This window comes from Schistocerca nitens, unplaced genomic scaffold, assembly GCF_023898315.1.
Source record: "Schistocerca nitens isolate TAMUIC-IGC-003100 unplaced genomic scaffold, iqSchNite1.1 HiC_scaffold_366, whole genome shotgun sequence".
Lineage (NCBI taxonomy): Eukaryota > Metazoa > Arthropoda > Insecta > Orthoptera > Acrididae > Schistocerca > Schistocerca nitens.
Window position 1 is genome coordinate 117,920 of NW_026045900.1, and position 12,777 is coordinate 130,696.

The following is a 12,777-nucleotide window of genomic DNA, read 5'->3' on the forward strand; positions in this document are numbered from 1 at the left end:
CTTAGGTGCCAAAGTCGCAGTATGGCCGCAGGTGGCGATCATATGTTTTTGTAGCCACCACTGGTTTGCAGCAATGCGAATATGGCTAACTGAGAGCGTTTTGCTGTAGCCCCAGTGGCGCAATTGGTTAGCGCACGGTACTTATAAGGCAGTAGCCGTGAGCAATGCCGGGGTTGTGAGTTCGAGCCTCACCTGGGGCATACTTTTATTTCGTAGCAGCTGTCTCTGACAGCATCAGGAGGCTACATTTCAGATGTATCAGCTATGTCAGCAAGATTAATGTGTATTATGTGCGCTAGTTGCGTCTTCCTCGGTAGTATAGTGGTTTGTATCCCCGCCTGTCACGCGGGAGACCGGGGTGCGATTCCCCGCCGGGGAGGCACACTACATTTTTAATTATTGCACTATCAGTCGCCGAACTTAGTGCAGACCTTTTACAGCTACTTGCAACAAGTGTCTCCCACACAGACAGCTGCCTCCATCGCATCCTCGGTAGTATAGTGGTTAGTATCCCCGCCTGTCACGCGGGAGACCGGGGTTCGATTCCCCGCCGGGGAGACGCGATTTTTATCTCACAAACCTGCTCGAGTGGTGCGCGTGTGGGACGGAAGAGCATTAACTTGCTGCAAAATCTTAAAAAATGATGCATCTTAGGAAGTAGTTCTCGCATTCTTCACACTTCAGAATTACTGGGTTTGCTTTTGAGGCTGAATCAATGCCCCCAGCCGACTCTCTAGGCGTAATAATCGAGCCCGACACAATCAGGAAAAGAAATAATTTTAGCAGAGCGTGGTTTCGATCCACGGACCTCTGGGTTATGGGCCCAGCACGCTTCCACTGCGCCACTCTGCTGTGTGGGGGTATACTGGCTCTTCGTCACATCACGTGGGACACTTGGGCAGTGTTGTCTGCGTCGCTTTCACACGCCTACATTTGATTGCGTACATCTCCTACAGCTCTCAGCTTGACTTGTCTCGACTCTGCTCGACTGACGCTACGCTGACGCTTGCACGCAGCGATATTTACCACGATCGCCTCGACATGCAGCTGCGAGATGCACAGGAGTAACAAAGCACTGCACGATGCGGCGACATACGAAATCCACTGCCCAGCTACGCGTTGGCAACTAACAAAATGCCGACCCTGCCAGGATTCGAACCTGGAATCTTCTGATCCGTAGTCAGACGCGTTATCCGTTGCGCCACAGGGCCAGTGGCAGCATTTCTCGCTACAAGGCAAGTGCAATTCGCTAAGAAACGTGTTCTCCAGGGCTCATCAAGCTCCCAAGGAAGGCACCACTCGTCCAGCTGCGTGGTCGCGGTGCGCCTGCAGAGCTTGGAGCTTGCCACACATCTGCGCTCGCTGTTCGACAGGTAGCACGAGGCAAGGCGCGCGTTTTTCTGCATTTTTTCGATGACGAGAGGCGGTTGATGTGCATGTAAGCGTAGCATATCAAACACGAATAGCACGAAGCGTTCGTACTTAGGTGCCAAAGTCGCAGTATGGCCGCAGGTGGCGATCATATGTTTTTGTAGCCACCACTGGTTTGCAGCAATGCGAATATGGCTAACTGAGAGCGTTTTGCTGTAGCCCCAGTGGCGCAATTGGTTAGCGCACGGTACTTATAAGGCAGTAGCCGTGAGCAATGCCGGGGTTGTGAGTTCGAGCCTCACCTGGGGCATACTTTTATTTCGTAGCAGCTGTCTCTGACAGCATCAGGAGGCTACATTTCAGATGTATCAGCTATGTCAGCAAGATTAATGTGTATTATGTGCGCTAGTTGCGTCTTCCTCGGTAGTATAGTGGTTTGTATCCCCGCCTGTCACGCGGGAGACCGGGGTGCGATTCCCCGCCGGGGAGGCACACTACATTTTTAATTATTGCACTATCAGTCGCCGAACTTAGTGCAGACCTTTTACAGCTACTTGCAACAAGTGTCTCCCACACAGACAGCTGCCTCCATCGCATCCTCGGTAGTATAGTGGTTAGTATCCCCGCCTGTCACGCGGGAGACCGGGGTTCGATTCCCCGCCGGGGAGACGCGATTTTTATCTCACAAACCTGCTCGAGTGGTGCGCGTGTGGGACGGAAGAGCATTAACTTGCTGCAAAATCTTAAAAAATGATGCATCTTAGGAAGTAGTTCTCGCATTCTTCACACTTCAGAATTACTGGGTTTGCTTTTGAGGCTGAATCAATGCCCCCAGCCGACTCTCTAGGCGTAATAATCGAGCCCGACACAATCAGGAAAAGAAATAATTTTAGCAGAGCGTGGTTTCGATCCACGGACCTCTGGGTTATGGGCCCAGCACGCTTCCACTGCGCCACTCTGCTGTGTGGGGGTATACTGGCTCTTCGTCACATCACGTGGGACACTTGGGCAGTGTTGTCTGCGTCGCTTTCACACGCCTACATTTGATTGCGTACATCTCCTACAGCTCTCAGCTTGACTTGTCTCGACTTTGCTCGACTGACGCTACGCTGACGCTTGCACGCAGCGATATTTACCACGATCGCCTCGACATGCAGCTGCGAGATGCACAGGAGTAACAAAGCACTGCACGATGCGGCGACATACGAAATCCACTGCCCAGCTACGCGTTGGCAACTAACAAAATGCCGACCCTGCCAGGATTCGAACCTGGAATCTTCTGATCCGTAGTCAGACGCGTTATCCGTTGCGCCACAGGGCCAGTGGCAGCATTTCTCGCTACAAGGCAAGTGCAATTCGCTAAGAAACGTGTTCTCCAGGGCTCATCAAGCTCCCAAGGAAGGCACCACTCGTCCAGCTGCGTGGTCGCGGTGCGCCTGCAGAGCTTGGAGCTTGCCACACATCTGCGCTCGCTGTTCGACAGGTAGGGGGGGGGGGGGGGGGGGGGGGGGGGGGGGGGGGGGGGGGGGGGGGGGGGGGGGGGGGGGGGGGGGGGGGGGGGGGGGGGGGGTGGGGGGGGGGGGGGGGGGGGGGGGGGGGGGTGGGGGGGGGGGGGGGGGGGGGGGGGGGGGGGGGGGGGGGGGGGGGGGGGGGGGGTGGGGGGGGGGGGGGGGGGGGGGGGGGGGGGGGGGGGGGGGGGGGGGTGGGGGGGGGGGTGGGGGGGGGGGGGTGGGGGGGGGGCAGTAGCCGTGAGCAATGCCGGGGTTGTGAGTTCGAGCCTCACCTGGGGCATACTTTTATTTCGTAGCAGCTGTCTCTGACAGCATCAGGAGGCTACATTTCAGATGTATCAGCTATGTCAGCAAGATTAATGTGTATTATGTGCGCTAGTTGCGTCTTCCTCGGTAGTATAGTGGTTTGTATCCCCGCCTGTCACGCGGGAGACCGGGGTGCGATTCCCCGCCGGGGAGGCACACTACATTTTTAATTATTGCACTATCAGTCGCCGAACTTAGTGCAGACCTTTTACAGCTACTTGCAACAAGTGTCTCCCACACAGACAGCTGCCTCCATCGCATCCTCGGTAGTATAGTGGTTAGTATCCCCGCCTGTCACGCGGGAGACCGGGGTTCGATTCCCCGCCGGGGAGACGCGATTTTTATCTCACAAACCTGCTCGAGTGGTGCGCGTGTGGGACGGAAGAGCATTAACTTGCTGCAAAATCTTAAAAAATGATGCATCTTAGGAAGTAGTTCTCGCATTCTTCACACTTCAGAATTACTGGGTTTGCTTTTGAGGCTGAATCAATGCCCCCAGCCGACTCTCTAGGCGTAATAATCGAGCCCGACACAATCAGGAAAAGAAATAATTTTAGCAGAGCGTGGTTTCGATCCACGGACCTCTGGGTTATGGGCCCAGCACGCTTCCACTGCGCCACTCTGCTGTGTGGGGGTATACTGGCTCTTCGTCACATCACGTGGGACACTTGGGCAGTGTTGTCTGCGTCGCTTTCACACGCCTACATTTGATTGCGTACATCTCCTACAGCTCTCAGCTTGACTTGTCTCGACTCTGCTCGACTGACGCTACGCTGACGCTTGCACGCAGCGATATTTACCACGATCGCCTCGACATGCAGCTGCGAGATGCACAGGAGTAACAAAGCACTGCACGATGCGGCGACATACGAAATCCACTGCCCAGCTACGCGTTGGCAACTAACAAAATGCCGACCCTGCCAGGATTCGAACCTGGAATCTTCTGATCCGTAGTCAGACGCGTTATCCGTTGCGCCACAGGGCCAGTGGCAGCATTTCTCGCTACAAGGCAAGTGCAATTCGCTAAGAAACGTGTTCTCCAGGGCTCATCAAGCTCCCAAGGAAGGCACCACTCGTCCAGCTGCGTGGTCGCGGTGCGCCTGCAGAGCTTGGAGCTTGCCACACATCTGCGCTCGCTGTTCGACAGGTAGCACGAGGCAAGGCGCGCGTTTTTCTGCATTTTTTCGATGACGAGAGGCGGTTGATGTGCATGTAAGCGTAGCATATCAAACACGAATAGCACGAAGCGTTCGTACTTAGGTGCCAAAGTCGCAGTATGGCCGCAGGTGGCGATCATATGTTTTTGTAGCCACCACTGGTTTGCAGCAATGCGAATATGGCTAACTGAGAGCGTTTTGCTGTAGCCCCAGTGGCGCAATTGGTTAGCGCACGGTACTTATAAGGCAGTAGCCGTGAGCAATGCCGGGGTTGTGAGTTCGAGCCTCACCTGGGGCATACTTTTATTTCGTAGCAGCTGTCTCTGACAGCATCAGGAGGCTACATTTCAGATGTATCAGCTATGTCAGCAAGATTAATGTGTATTATGTGCGCTAGTTGCGTCTTCCTCGGTAGTATAGTGGTTTGTATCCCCGCCTGTCACGCGGGAGACCGGGGTGCGATTCCCCGCCGGGGAGGCACACTACATTTTTAATTATTGCACTATCAGTCGCCGAACTTAGTGCAGACCTTTTACAGCTACTTGCAACAAGTGTCTCCCACACAGACAGCTGCCTCCATCGCATCCTCGGTAGTATAGTGGTTAGTATCCCCGCCTGTCACGCGGGAGACCGGGGTTCGATTCCCCGCCGGGGAGACGCGATTTTTATCTCACAAACCTGCTCGAGTGGTGCGCGTGTGGGACGGAAGAGCATTAACTTGCTGCAAAATCTTAAAAAATGATGCATCTTAGGAAGTAGTTCTCGCATTCTTCACACTTCAGAATTACTGGGTTTGCTTTTGAGGCTGAATCAATGCCCCCAGCCGACTCTCTAGGCGTAATAATCGAGCCCGACACAATCAGGAAAAGAAATAATTTTAGCAGAGCGTGGTTTCGATCCACGGACCTCTGGGTTATGGGCCCAGCACGCTTCCACTGCGCCACTCTGCTGTGTGGGGGTATACTGGCTCTTCGTCACATCACGTGGGACACTTGGGCAGTGTTGTCTGCGTCGCTTTCACACGCCTACATTTGATTGCGTACATCTCCTACAGCTCTCAGCTTGACTTGTCTCGACTTTGCTCGACTGACGCTACGCTGACGCTTGCACGCAGCGATATTTACCACGATCGCCTCGACATGCAGCTGCGAGATGCACAGGAGTAACAAAGCACTGCACGATGCGGCGACATACGAAATCCACTGCCCAGCTACGCGTTGGCAACTAACAAAATGCCGACCCTGCCAGGATTCGAACCTGGAATCTTCTGATCCGTAGTCAGACGCGTTATCCGTTGCGCCACAGGGCCAGTGGCAGCATTTCTCGCTACAAGGCAAGTGCAATTCGCTAAGAAACGTGTTCTCCAGGGCTCATCAAGCTCCCAAGGAAGGCACCACTCGTCCAGCTGCGTGGTCGCGGTGCGCCTGCAGAGCTTGGAGCTTGCCACACATCTGCGCTCGCTGTTCGACAGGTAGCACGAGGCAAGGCGCGCGTTTTTCTGCATTTTTTCGATGACGAGAGGCGGTTGATGTGCATGTAAGCGTAGCATATCAAACACGAATAGCACGAAGCGTTCGTACTTAGGTGCCAAAGTCGCAGTATGGCCGCAGGTGGCGATCATATGTTTTTGTAGCCACCACTGGTTTGCAGCAATGCGAATATGGCTAACTGAGAGCGTTTTGCTGTAGCCCCAGTGGCGCAATTGGTTAGCGCACGGTACTTATAAGGCAGTAGCCGTGAGCAATGCCGGGGTTGTGAGTTCGAGCCTCACCTGGGGCATACTTTTATTTCGTAGCAGCTGTCTCTGACAGCATCAGGAGGCTACATTTCAGATGTATCAGCTATGTCAGCAAGATTAATGTGTATTATGTGCGCTAGTTGCGTCTTCCTCGGTAGTATAGTGGTTTGTATCCCCGCCTGTCACGCGGGAGACCGGGGTGCGATTCCCCGCCGGGGAGGCACACTACATTTTTAATTATTGCACTATCAGTCGCCGAACTTAGTGCAGACCTTTTACAGCTACTTGCAACAAGTGTCTCCCACACAGACAGCTGCCTCCATCGCATCCTCGGTAGTATAGTGGTTAGTATCCCCGCCTGTCACGCGGGAGACCGGGGTTCGATTCCCCGCCGGGGAGACGCGATTTTTATCTCACAAACCTGCTCGAGTGGTGCGCGTGTGGGACGGAAGAGCATTAACTTGCTGCAAAATCTTAAAAAATGATGCATCTTAGGAAGTAGTTCTCGCATTCTTCACACTTCAGAATTACTGGGTTTGCTTTTGAGGCTGAATCAATGCCCCCAGCCGACTCTCTAGGCGTAATAATCGAGCCCGACACAATCAGGAAAAGAAATAATTTTAGCAGAGCGTGGTTTCGATCCACGGACCTCTGGGTTATGGGCCCAGCACGCTTCCACTGCGCCACTCTGCTGTGTGGGGGTATACTGGCTCTTCGTCACATCACGTGGGACACTTGGGCAGTGTTGTCTGCGTCGCTTTCACACGCCTACATTTGATTGCGTACATCTCCTACAGCTCTCAGCTTGACTTGTCTCGACTCTGCTCGACTGACGCTACGCTGACGCTTGCACGCAGCGATATTTACCACGATCGCCTCGACATGCAGCTGCGAGATGCACAGGAGTAACAAAGCACTGCACGATGCGGCGACATACGAAATCCACTGCCCAGCTACGCGTTGGCAACTAACAAAATGCCGACCCTGCCAGGATTCGAACCTGGAATCTTCTGATCCGTAGTCAGACGCGTTATCCGTTGCGCCACAGGGCCAGTGGCAGCATTTCTCGCTACAAGGCAAGTGCAATTCGCTAAGAAACGTGTTCTCCAGGGCTCATCAAGCTCCCAAGGAAGGCACCACTCGTCCAGCTGCGTGGTCGCGGTGCGCCTGCAGAGCTTGGAGCTTGCCACACATCTGCGCTCGCTGTTCGACAGGTAGCACGAGGCAAGGCGCGCGTTTTTCTGCATTTTTTCGATGACGAGAGGCGGTTGATGTGCATGTAAGCGTAGCATATCAAACACGAATAGCACGAAGCGTTCGTACTTAGGTGCCAAAGTCGCAGTATGGCCGCAGGTGGCGATCATATGTTTTTGTAGCCACCACTGGTTTGCAGCAATGCGAATATGGCTAACTGAGAGCGTTTTGCTGTAGCCCCAGTGGCGCAATTGGTTAGCGCACGGTACTTATAAGGCAGTAGCCGTGAGCAATGCCGGGGTTGTGAGTTCGAGCCTCACCTGGGGCATACTTTTATTTCGTAGCAGCTGTCTCTGACAGCATCAGGAGGCTACATTTCAGATGTATCAGCTATGTCAGCAAGATTAATGTGTATTATGTGCGCTAGTTGCGTCTTCCTCGGTAGTATAGTGGTTTGTATCCCCGCCTGTCACGCGGGAGACCGGGGTGCGATTCCCCGCCGGGGAGGCACACTACATTTTTAATTATTGCACTATCAGTCGCCGAACTTAGTGCAGACCTTTTACAGCTACTTGCAACAAGTGTCTCCCACACAGACAGCTGCCTCCATCGCATCCTCGGTAGTATAGTGGTTAGTATCCCCGCCTGTCACGCGGGAGACCGGGGTTCGATTCCCCGCCGGGGAGACGCGATTTTTATCTCACAAACCTGCTCGAGTGGTGCGCGTGTGGGACGGAAGAGCATTAACTTGCTGCAAAATCTTAAAAAATGATGCATCTTAGGAAGTAGTTCTCGCATTCTTCACACTTCAGAATTACTGGGTTTGCTTTTGAGGCTGAATCAATGCCCCCAGCCGACTCTCTAGGCGTAATAATCGAGCCCGACACAATCAGGAAAAGAAATAATTTTAGCAGAGCGTGGTTTCGATCCACGGACCTCTGGGTTATGGGCCCAGCACGCTTCCACTGCGCCACTCTGCTGTGTGGGGGTATACTGGCTCTTCGTCACATCACGTGGGACACTTGGGCAGTGTTGTCTGCGTCGCTTTCACACGCCTACATTTGATTGCGTACATCTCCTACAGCTCTCAGCTTGACTTGTCTCGACTTTGCTCGACTGACGCTACGCTGACGCTTGCACGCAGCGATATTTACCACGATCGCCTCGACATGCAGCTGCGAGATGCACAGGAGTAACAAAGCACTGCACGATGCGGCGACATACGAAATCCACTGCCCAGCTACGCGTTGGCAACTAACAAAATGCCGACCCTGCCAGGATTCGAACCTGGAATCTTCTGATCCGTAGTCAGACGCGTTATCCGTTGCGCCACAGGGCCAGTGGCAGCATTTCTCGCTACAAGGCAAGTGCAATTCGCTAAGAAACGTGTTCTCCAGGGCTCATCAAGCTCCCAAGGAAGGCACCACTCGTCCAGCTGCGTGGTCGCGGTGCGCCTGCAGAGCTTGGAGCTTGCCACACATCTGCGCTCGCTGTTCGACAGGTAGCACGAGGCAAGGCGCGCGTTTTTCTGCATTTTTTCGATGACGAGAGGCGGTTGATGTGCATGTAAGCGTAGCATATCAAACACGAATAGCACGAAGCGTTCGTACTTAGGTGCCAAAGTCGCAGTATGGCCGCAGGTGGCGATCATATGTTTTTGTAGCCACCACTGGTTTGCAGCAATGCGAATATGGCTAACTGAGAGCGTTTTGCTGTAGCCCCAGTGGCGCAATTGGTTAGCGCACGGTACTTATAAGGCAGTAGCCGTGAGCAATGCCGGGGTTGTGAGTTCGAGCCTCACCTGGGGCATACTTTTATTTCGTAGCAGCTGTCTCTGACAGCATCAGGAGGCTACATTTCAGATGTATCAGCTATGTCAGCAAGATTAATGTGTATTATGTGCGCTAGTTGCGTCTTCCTCGGTAGTATAGTGGTTTGTATCCCCGCCTGTCACGCGGGAGACCGGGGTGCGATTCCCCGCCGGGGAGGCACACTACATTTTTAATTATTGCACTATCAGTCGCCGAACTTAGTGCAGACCTTTTACAGCTACTTGCAACAAGTGTCTCCCACACAGACAGCTGCCTCCATCGCATCCTCGGTAGTATAGTGGTTAGTATCCCCGCCTGTCACGCGGGAGACCGGGGTTCGATTCCCCGCCGGGGAGACGCGATTTTTATCTCACAAACCTGCTCGAGTGGTGCGCGTGTGGGACGGAAGAGCATTAACTTGCTGCAAAATCTTAAAAAATGATGCATCTTAGGAAGTAGTTCTCGCATTCTTCACACTTCAGAATTACTGGGTTTGCTTTTGAGGCTGAATCAATGCCCCCAGCCGACTCTCTAGGCGTAATAATCGAGCCCGACACAATCAGGAAAAGAAATAATTTTAGCAGAGCGTGGTTTCGATCCACGGACCTCTGGGTTATGGGCCCAGCACGCTTCCACTGCGCCACTCTGCTGTGTGGGGGTATACTGGCTCTTCGTCACATCACGTGGGACACTTGGGCAGTGTTGTCTGCGTCGCTTTCACACGCCTACATTTGATTGCGTACATCTCCTACAGCTCTCAGCTTGACTTGTCTCGACTTTGCTCGACTGACGCTACGCTGACGCTTGCACGCAGCGATATTTACCACGATCGCCTCGACATGCAGCTGCGAGATGCACAGGAGTAACAAAGCACTGCACGATGCGGCGACATACGAAATCCACTGCCCAGCTACGCGTTGGCAACTAACAAAATGCCGACCCTGCCAGGATTCGAACCTGGAATCTTCTGATCCGTAGTCAGACGCGTTATCCGTTGCGCCACAGGGCCAGTGGCAGCATTTCTCGCTACAAGGCAAGTGCAATTCGCTAAGAAACGTGTTCTCCAGGGCTCATCAAGCTCCCAAGGAAGGCACCACTCGTCCAGCTGCGTGGTCGCGGTGCGCCTGCAGAGCTTGGAGCTTGCCACACATCTGCGCTCGCTGTTCGACAGGTAGCACGAGGCAAGGCGCGCGTTTTTCTGCATTTTTTCGATGACGAGAGGCGGTTGATGTGCATGTAAGCGTAGCATATCAAACACGAATAGCACGAAGCGTTCGTACTTAGGTGCCAAAGTCGCAGTATGGCCGCAGGTGGCGATCATATGTTTTTGTAGCCACCACTGGTTTGCAGCAATGCGAATATGGCTAACTGAGAGCGTTTTGCTGTAGCCCCAGTGGCGCAATTGGTTAGCGCACGGTACTTATAAGGCAGTAGCCGTGAGCAATGCCGGGGTTGTGAGTTCGAGCCTCACCTGGGGCATACTTTTATTTCGTAGCAGCTGTCTCTGACAGCATCAGGAGGCTACATTTCAGATGTATCAGCTATGTCAGCAAGATTAATGTGTATTATGTGCGCTAGTTGCGTCTTCCTCGGTAGTATAGTGGTTTGTATCCCCGCCTGTCACGCGGGAGACCGGGGTGCGATTCCCCGCCGGGGAGGCACACTACATTTTTAATTATTGCACTATCAGTCGCCGAACTTAGTGCAGACCTTTTACAGCTACTTGCAACAAGTGTCTCCCACACAGACAGCTGCCTCCATCGCATCCTCGGTAGTATAGTGGTTAGTATCCCCGCCTGTCACGCGGGAGACCGGGGTTCGATTCCCCGCCGGGGAGACGCGATTTTTATCTCACAAACCTGCTCGAGTGGTGCGCGTGTGGGACGGAAGAGCATTAACTTGCTGCAAAATCTTAAAAAATGATGCATCTTAGGAAGTAGTTCTCGCATTCTTCACACTTCAGAATTACTGGGTTTGCTTTTGAGGCTGAATCAATGCCCCCAGCCGACTCTCTAGGCGTAATAATCGAGCCCGACACAATCAGGAAAAGAAATAATTTTAGCAGAGCGTGGTTTCGATCCACGGACCTCTGGGTTATGGGCCCAGCACGCTTCCACTGCGCCACTCTGCTGTGTGGGGGTATACTGGCTCTTCGTCACATCACGTGGGACACTTGGGCAGTGTTGTCTGCGTCGCTTTCACACGCCTACATTTGATTGCGTACATCTCCTACAGCTCTCAGCTTGACTTGTCTCGACTTTGCTCGACTGACGCTACGCTGACGCTTGCACGCAGCGATATTTACCACGATCGCCTCGACATGCAGCTGCGAGATGCACAGGAGTAACAAAGCACTGCACGATGCGGCGACATACGAAATCCACTGCCCAGCTACGCGTTGGCAACTAACAAAATGCCGACCCTGCCAGGATTCGAACCTGGAATCTTCTGATCCGTAGTCAGACGCGTTATCCGTTGCGCCACAGGGCCAGTGGCAGCATTTCTCGCTACAAGGCAAGTGCAATTCGCTAAGAAACGTGTTCTCCAGGGCTCATCAAGCTCCCAAGGAAGGCACCACTCGTCCAGCTGCGTGGTCGCGGTGCGCCTGCAGAGCTTGGAGCTTGCCACACATCTGCGCTCGCTGTTCGACAGGTAGCACGAGGCAAGGCGCGCGTTTTTCTGCATTTTTTCGATGACGAGAGGCGGTTGATGTGCATGTAAGCGTAGCATATCAAACACGAATAGCACGAAGCGTTCGTACTTAGGTGCCAAAGTCGCAGTATGGCCGCAGGTGGCGATCATATGTTTTTGTAGCCACCACTGGTTTGCAGCAATGCGAATATGGCTAACTGAGAGCGTTTTGCTGTAGCCCCAGTGGCGCAATTGGTTAGCGCACGGTACTTATAAGGCAGTAGCCGTGAGCAATGCCGGGGTTGTGAGTTCGAGCCTCACCTGGGGCATACTTTTATTTCGTAGCAGCTGTCTCTGACAGCATCAGGAGGCTACATTTCAGATGTATCAGCTATGTCAGCAAGATTAATGTGTATTATGTGCGCTAGTTGCGTCTTCCTCGGTAGTATAGTGGTTTGTATCCCCGCCTGTCACGCGGGAGACCGGGGTGCGATTCCCCGCCGGGGAGGCACACTACATTTTTAATTATTGCACTATCAGTCGCCGAACTTAGTGCAGACCTTTTACAGCTACTTGCAACAAGTGTCTCCCACACAGACAGCTGCCTCCATCGCATCCTCGGTAGTATAGTGGTTAGTATCCCCGCCTGTCACGCGGGAGACCGGGGTTCGATTCCCCGCCGGGGAGACGCGATTTTTATCTCACAAACCTGCTCGAGTGGTGCGCGTGTGGGACGGAAGAGCATTAACTTGCTGCAAAATCTTAAAAAATGATGCATCTTAGGAAGTAGTTCTCGCATTCTTCACACTTCAGAATTACTGGGTTTGCTTTTGAGGCTGAATCAATGCCCCCAGCCGACTCTCTAGGCGTAATAATCGAGCCCGACACAATCAGGAAAAGAAATAATTTTAGCAGAGCGTGGTTTCGATCCACGGACCTCTGGGTTATGGGCCCAGCACGCTTCCACTGCGCCACTCTGCTGTGTGGGGGTATACTGGCTCTTCGTCACATCACGTGGGACACTTGGGCAGTGTTGTCTGCGTCGCTTTCACACGCCT

The 12,777-nt window shown here is 53.4% G+C and overlaps 34 non-coding genes across 34 annotated transcripts; 17 read left to right on the top strand and 17 right to left on the bottom strand.

The window, feature by feature from the left end:
- The first annotated feature begins 108 nt into the window (after positions 1-108).
- Trnai-uau (transfer RNA isoleucine (anticodon UAU)) lies at positions 109-200 on the top strand. The gene is given in 2 exon segments: positions 109-146; positions 165-200. It is a non-coding gene; the product is annotated as a tRNA-Ile (tRNA).
- Positions 201-486: 286 nt separating this feature from the next.
- Positions 487-558, top strand: Trnad-guc (transfer RNA aspartic acid (anticodon GUC)). The gene has a single exon. It is a non-coding gene; the product is annotated as a tRNA-Asp (tRNA).
- Positions 559-780: 222 nt separating this feature from the next.
- Trnam-cau (transfer RNA methionine (anticodon CAU)) lies at positions 781-852 on the bottom strand. Its single transcript has one exon. It is a non-coding gene; the product is annotated as a tRNA-Met (tRNA).
- Positions 853-1,138: 286 nt separating this feature from the next.
- Trnar-acg (transfer RNA arginine (anticodon ACG)) lies at positions 1,139-1,211 on the bottom strand. Its single transcript has one exon. It is a non-coding gene; the product is annotated as a tRNA-Arg (tRNA).
- A 378-nt stretch (positions 1,212-1,589) lies between these two features.
- On the top strand, positions 1,590-1,681 carry Trnai-uau (transfer RNA isoleucine (anticodon UAU)). The gene is given in 2 exon segments: positions 1,590-1,627; positions 1,646-1,681. It is a non-coding gene; the product is annotated as a tRNA-Ile (tRNA).
- Positions 1,682-1,967: 286 nt separating this feature from the next.
- Positions 1,968-2,039, top strand: Trnad-guc (transfer RNA aspartic acid (anticodon GUC)). The gene has a single exon. It is a non-coding gene; the product is annotated as a tRNA-Asp (tRNA).
- A 222-nt stretch (positions 2,040-2,261) lies between these two features.
- Trnam-cau (transfer RNA methionine (anticodon CAU)) lies at positions 2,262-2,333 on the bottom strand. Its single transcript has one exon. It is a non-coding gene; the product is annotated as a tRNA-Met (tRNA).
- Positions 2,334-2,619: 286 nt separating this feature from the next.
- On the bottom strand, positions 2,620-2,692 carry Trnar-acg (transfer RNA arginine (anticodon ACG)). The gene has a single exon. It is a non-coding gene; the product is annotated as a tRNA-Arg (tRNA).
- A 756-nt stretch (positions 2,693-3,448) lies between these two features.
- On the top strand, positions 3,449-3,520 carry Trnad-guc (transfer RNA aspartic acid (anticodon GUC)). The gene has a single exon. It is a non-coding gene; the product is annotated as a tRNA-Asp (tRNA).
- A 222-nt stretch (positions 3,521-3,742) lies between these two features.
- On the bottom strand, positions 3,743-3,814 carry Trnam-cau (transfer RNA methionine (anticodon CAU)). Its single transcript has one exon. It is a non-coding gene; the product is annotated as a tRNA-Met (tRNA).
- Positions 3,815-4,100: 286 nt separating this feature from the next.
- Trnar-acg (transfer RNA arginine (anticodon ACG)) lies at positions 4,101-4,173 on the bottom strand. Its single transcript has one exon. It is a non-coding gene; the product is annotated as a tRNA-Arg (tRNA).
- Positions 4,174-4,551: 378 nt separating this feature from the next.
- Positions 4,552-4,643, top strand: Trnai-uau (transfer RNA isoleucine (anticodon UAU)). Its single transcript is given in 2 exon segments — positions 4,552-4,589; positions 4,608-4,643. It is a non-coding gene; the product is annotated as a tRNA-Ile (tRNA).
- Positions 4,644-4,929: 286 nt separating this feature from the next.
- On the top strand, positions 4,930-5,001 carry Trnad-guc (transfer RNA aspartic acid (anticodon GUC)). The gene has a single exon. It is a non-coding gene; the product is annotated as a tRNA-Asp (tRNA).
- Positions 5,002-5,223: 222 nt separating this feature from the next.
- On the bottom strand, positions 5,224-5,295 carry Trnam-cau (transfer RNA methionine (anticodon CAU)). The gene has a single exon. It is a non-coding gene; the product is annotated as a tRNA-Met (tRNA).
- Positions 5,296-5,581: 286 nt separating this feature from the next.
- Positions 5,582-5,654, bottom strand: Trnar-acg (transfer RNA arginine (anticodon ACG)). The gene has a single exon. It is a non-coding gene; the product is annotated as a tRNA-Arg (tRNA).
- Positions 5,655-6,032: 378 nt separating this feature from the next.
- On the top strand, positions 6,033-6,124 carry Trnai-uau (transfer RNA isoleucine (anticodon UAU)). Its single transcript is given in 2 exon segments — positions 6,033-6,070; positions 6,089-6,124. It is a non-coding gene; the product is annotated as a tRNA-Ile (tRNA).
- Positions 6,125-6,410: 286 nt separating this feature from the next.
- On the top strand, positions 6,411-6,482 carry Trnad-guc (transfer RNA aspartic acid (anticodon GUC)). The gene has a single exon. It is a non-coding gene; the product is annotated as a tRNA-Asp (tRNA).
- A 222-nt stretch (positions 6,483-6,704) lies between these two features.
- Trnam-cau (transfer RNA methionine (anticodon CAU)) lies at positions 6,705-6,776 on the bottom strand. Its single transcript has one exon. It is a non-coding gene; the product is annotated as a tRNA-Met (tRNA).
- Positions 6,777-7,062: 286 nt separating this feature from the next.
- Positions 7,063-7,135, bottom strand: Trnar-acg (transfer RNA arginine (anticodon ACG)). The gene has a single exon. It is a non-coding gene; the product is annotated as a tRNA-Arg (tRNA).
- A 378-nt stretch (positions 7,136-7,513) lies between these two features.
- Trnai-uau (transfer RNA isoleucine (anticodon UAU)) lies at positions 7,514-7,605 on the top strand. Its single transcript is given in 2 exon segments — positions 7,514-7,551; positions 7,570-7,605. It is a non-coding gene; the product is annotated as a tRNA-Ile (tRNA).
- Positions 7,606-7,891: 286 nt separating this feature from the next.
- Positions 7,892-7,963, top strand: Trnad-guc (transfer RNA aspartic acid (anticodon GUC)). The gene has a single exon. It is a non-coding gene; the product is annotated as a tRNA-Asp (tRNA).
- A 222-nt stretch (positions 7,964-8,185) lies between these two features.
- On the bottom strand, positions 8,186-8,257 carry Trnam-cau (transfer RNA methionine (anticodon CAU)). The gene has a single exon. It is a non-coding gene; the product is annotated as a tRNA-Met (tRNA).
- A 286-nt stretch (positions 8,258-8,543) lies between these two features.
- Positions 8,544-8,616, bottom strand: Trnar-acg (transfer RNA arginine (anticodon ACG)). Its single transcript has one exon. It is a non-coding gene; the product is annotated as a tRNA-Arg (tRNA).
- A 378-nt stretch (positions 8,617-8,994) lies between these two features.
- Positions 8,995-9,086, top strand: Trnai-uau (transfer RNA isoleucine (anticodon UAU)). Its single transcript is given in 2 exon segments — positions 8,995-9,032; positions 9,051-9,086. It is a non-coding gene; the product is annotated as a tRNA-Ile (tRNA).
- Positions 9,087-9,372: 286 nt separating this feature from the next.
- On the top strand, positions 9,373-9,444 carry Trnad-guc (transfer RNA aspartic acid (anticodon GUC)). The gene has a single exon. It is a non-coding gene; the product is annotated as a tRNA-Asp (tRNA).
- A 222-nt stretch (positions 9,445-9,666) lies between these two features.
- On the bottom strand, positions 9,667-9,738 carry Trnam-cau (transfer RNA methionine (anticodon CAU)). The gene has a single exon. It is a non-coding gene; the product is annotated as a tRNA-Met (tRNA).
- A 286-nt stretch (positions 9,739-10,024) lies between these two features.
- Trnar-acg (transfer RNA arginine (anticodon ACG)) lies at positions 10,025-10,097 on the bottom strand. The gene has a single exon. It is a non-coding gene; the product is annotated as a tRNA-Arg (tRNA).
- Positions 10,098-10,475: 378 nt separating this feature from the next.
- Positions 10,476-10,567, top strand: Trnai-uau (transfer RNA isoleucine (anticodon UAU)). Its single transcript is given in 2 exon segments — positions 10,476-10,513; positions 10,532-10,567. It is a non-coding gene; the product is annotated as a tRNA-Ile (tRNA).
- Positions 10,568-10,853: 286 nt separating this feature from the next.
- On the top strand, positions 10,854-10,925 carry Trnad-guc (transfer RNA aspartic acid (anticodon GUC)). Its single transcript has one exon. It is a non-coding gene; the product is annotated as a tRNA-Asp (tRNA).
- Positions 10,926-11,147: 222 nt separating this feature from the next.
- Trnam-cau (transfer RNA methionine (anticodon CAU)) lies at positions 11,148-11,219 on the bottom strand. The gene has a single exon. It is a non-coding gene; the product is annotated as a tRNA-Met (tRNA).
- A 286-nt stretch (positions 11,220-11,505) lies between these two features.
- Trnar-acg (transfer RNA arginine (anticodon ACG)) lies at positions 11,506-11,578 on the bottom strand. The gene has a single exon. It is a non-coding gene; the product is annotated as a tRNA-Arg (tRNA).
- Positions 11,579-11,956: 378 nt separating this feature from the next.
- Trnai-uau (transfer RNA isoleucine (anticodon UAU)) lies at positions 11,957-12,048 on the top strand. Its single transcript is given in 2 exon segments — positions 11,957-11,994; positions 12,013-12,048. It is a non-coding gene; the product is annotated as a tRNA-Ile (tRNA).
- A 286-nt stretch (positions 12,049-12,334) lies between these two features.
- On the top strand, positions 12,335-12,406 carry Trnad-guc (transfer RNA aspartic acid (anticodon GUC)). Its single transcript has one exon. It is a non-coding gene; the product is annotated as a tRNA-Asp (tRNA).
- Positions 12,407-12,628: 222 nt separating this feature from the next.
- Trnam-cau (transfer RNA methionine (anticodon CAU)) lies at positions 12,629-12,700 on the bottom strand. Its single transcript has one exon. It is a non-coding gene; the product is annotated as a tRNA-Met (tRNA).
- Positions 12,701-12,777: the final 77 nt, after the last annotated feature.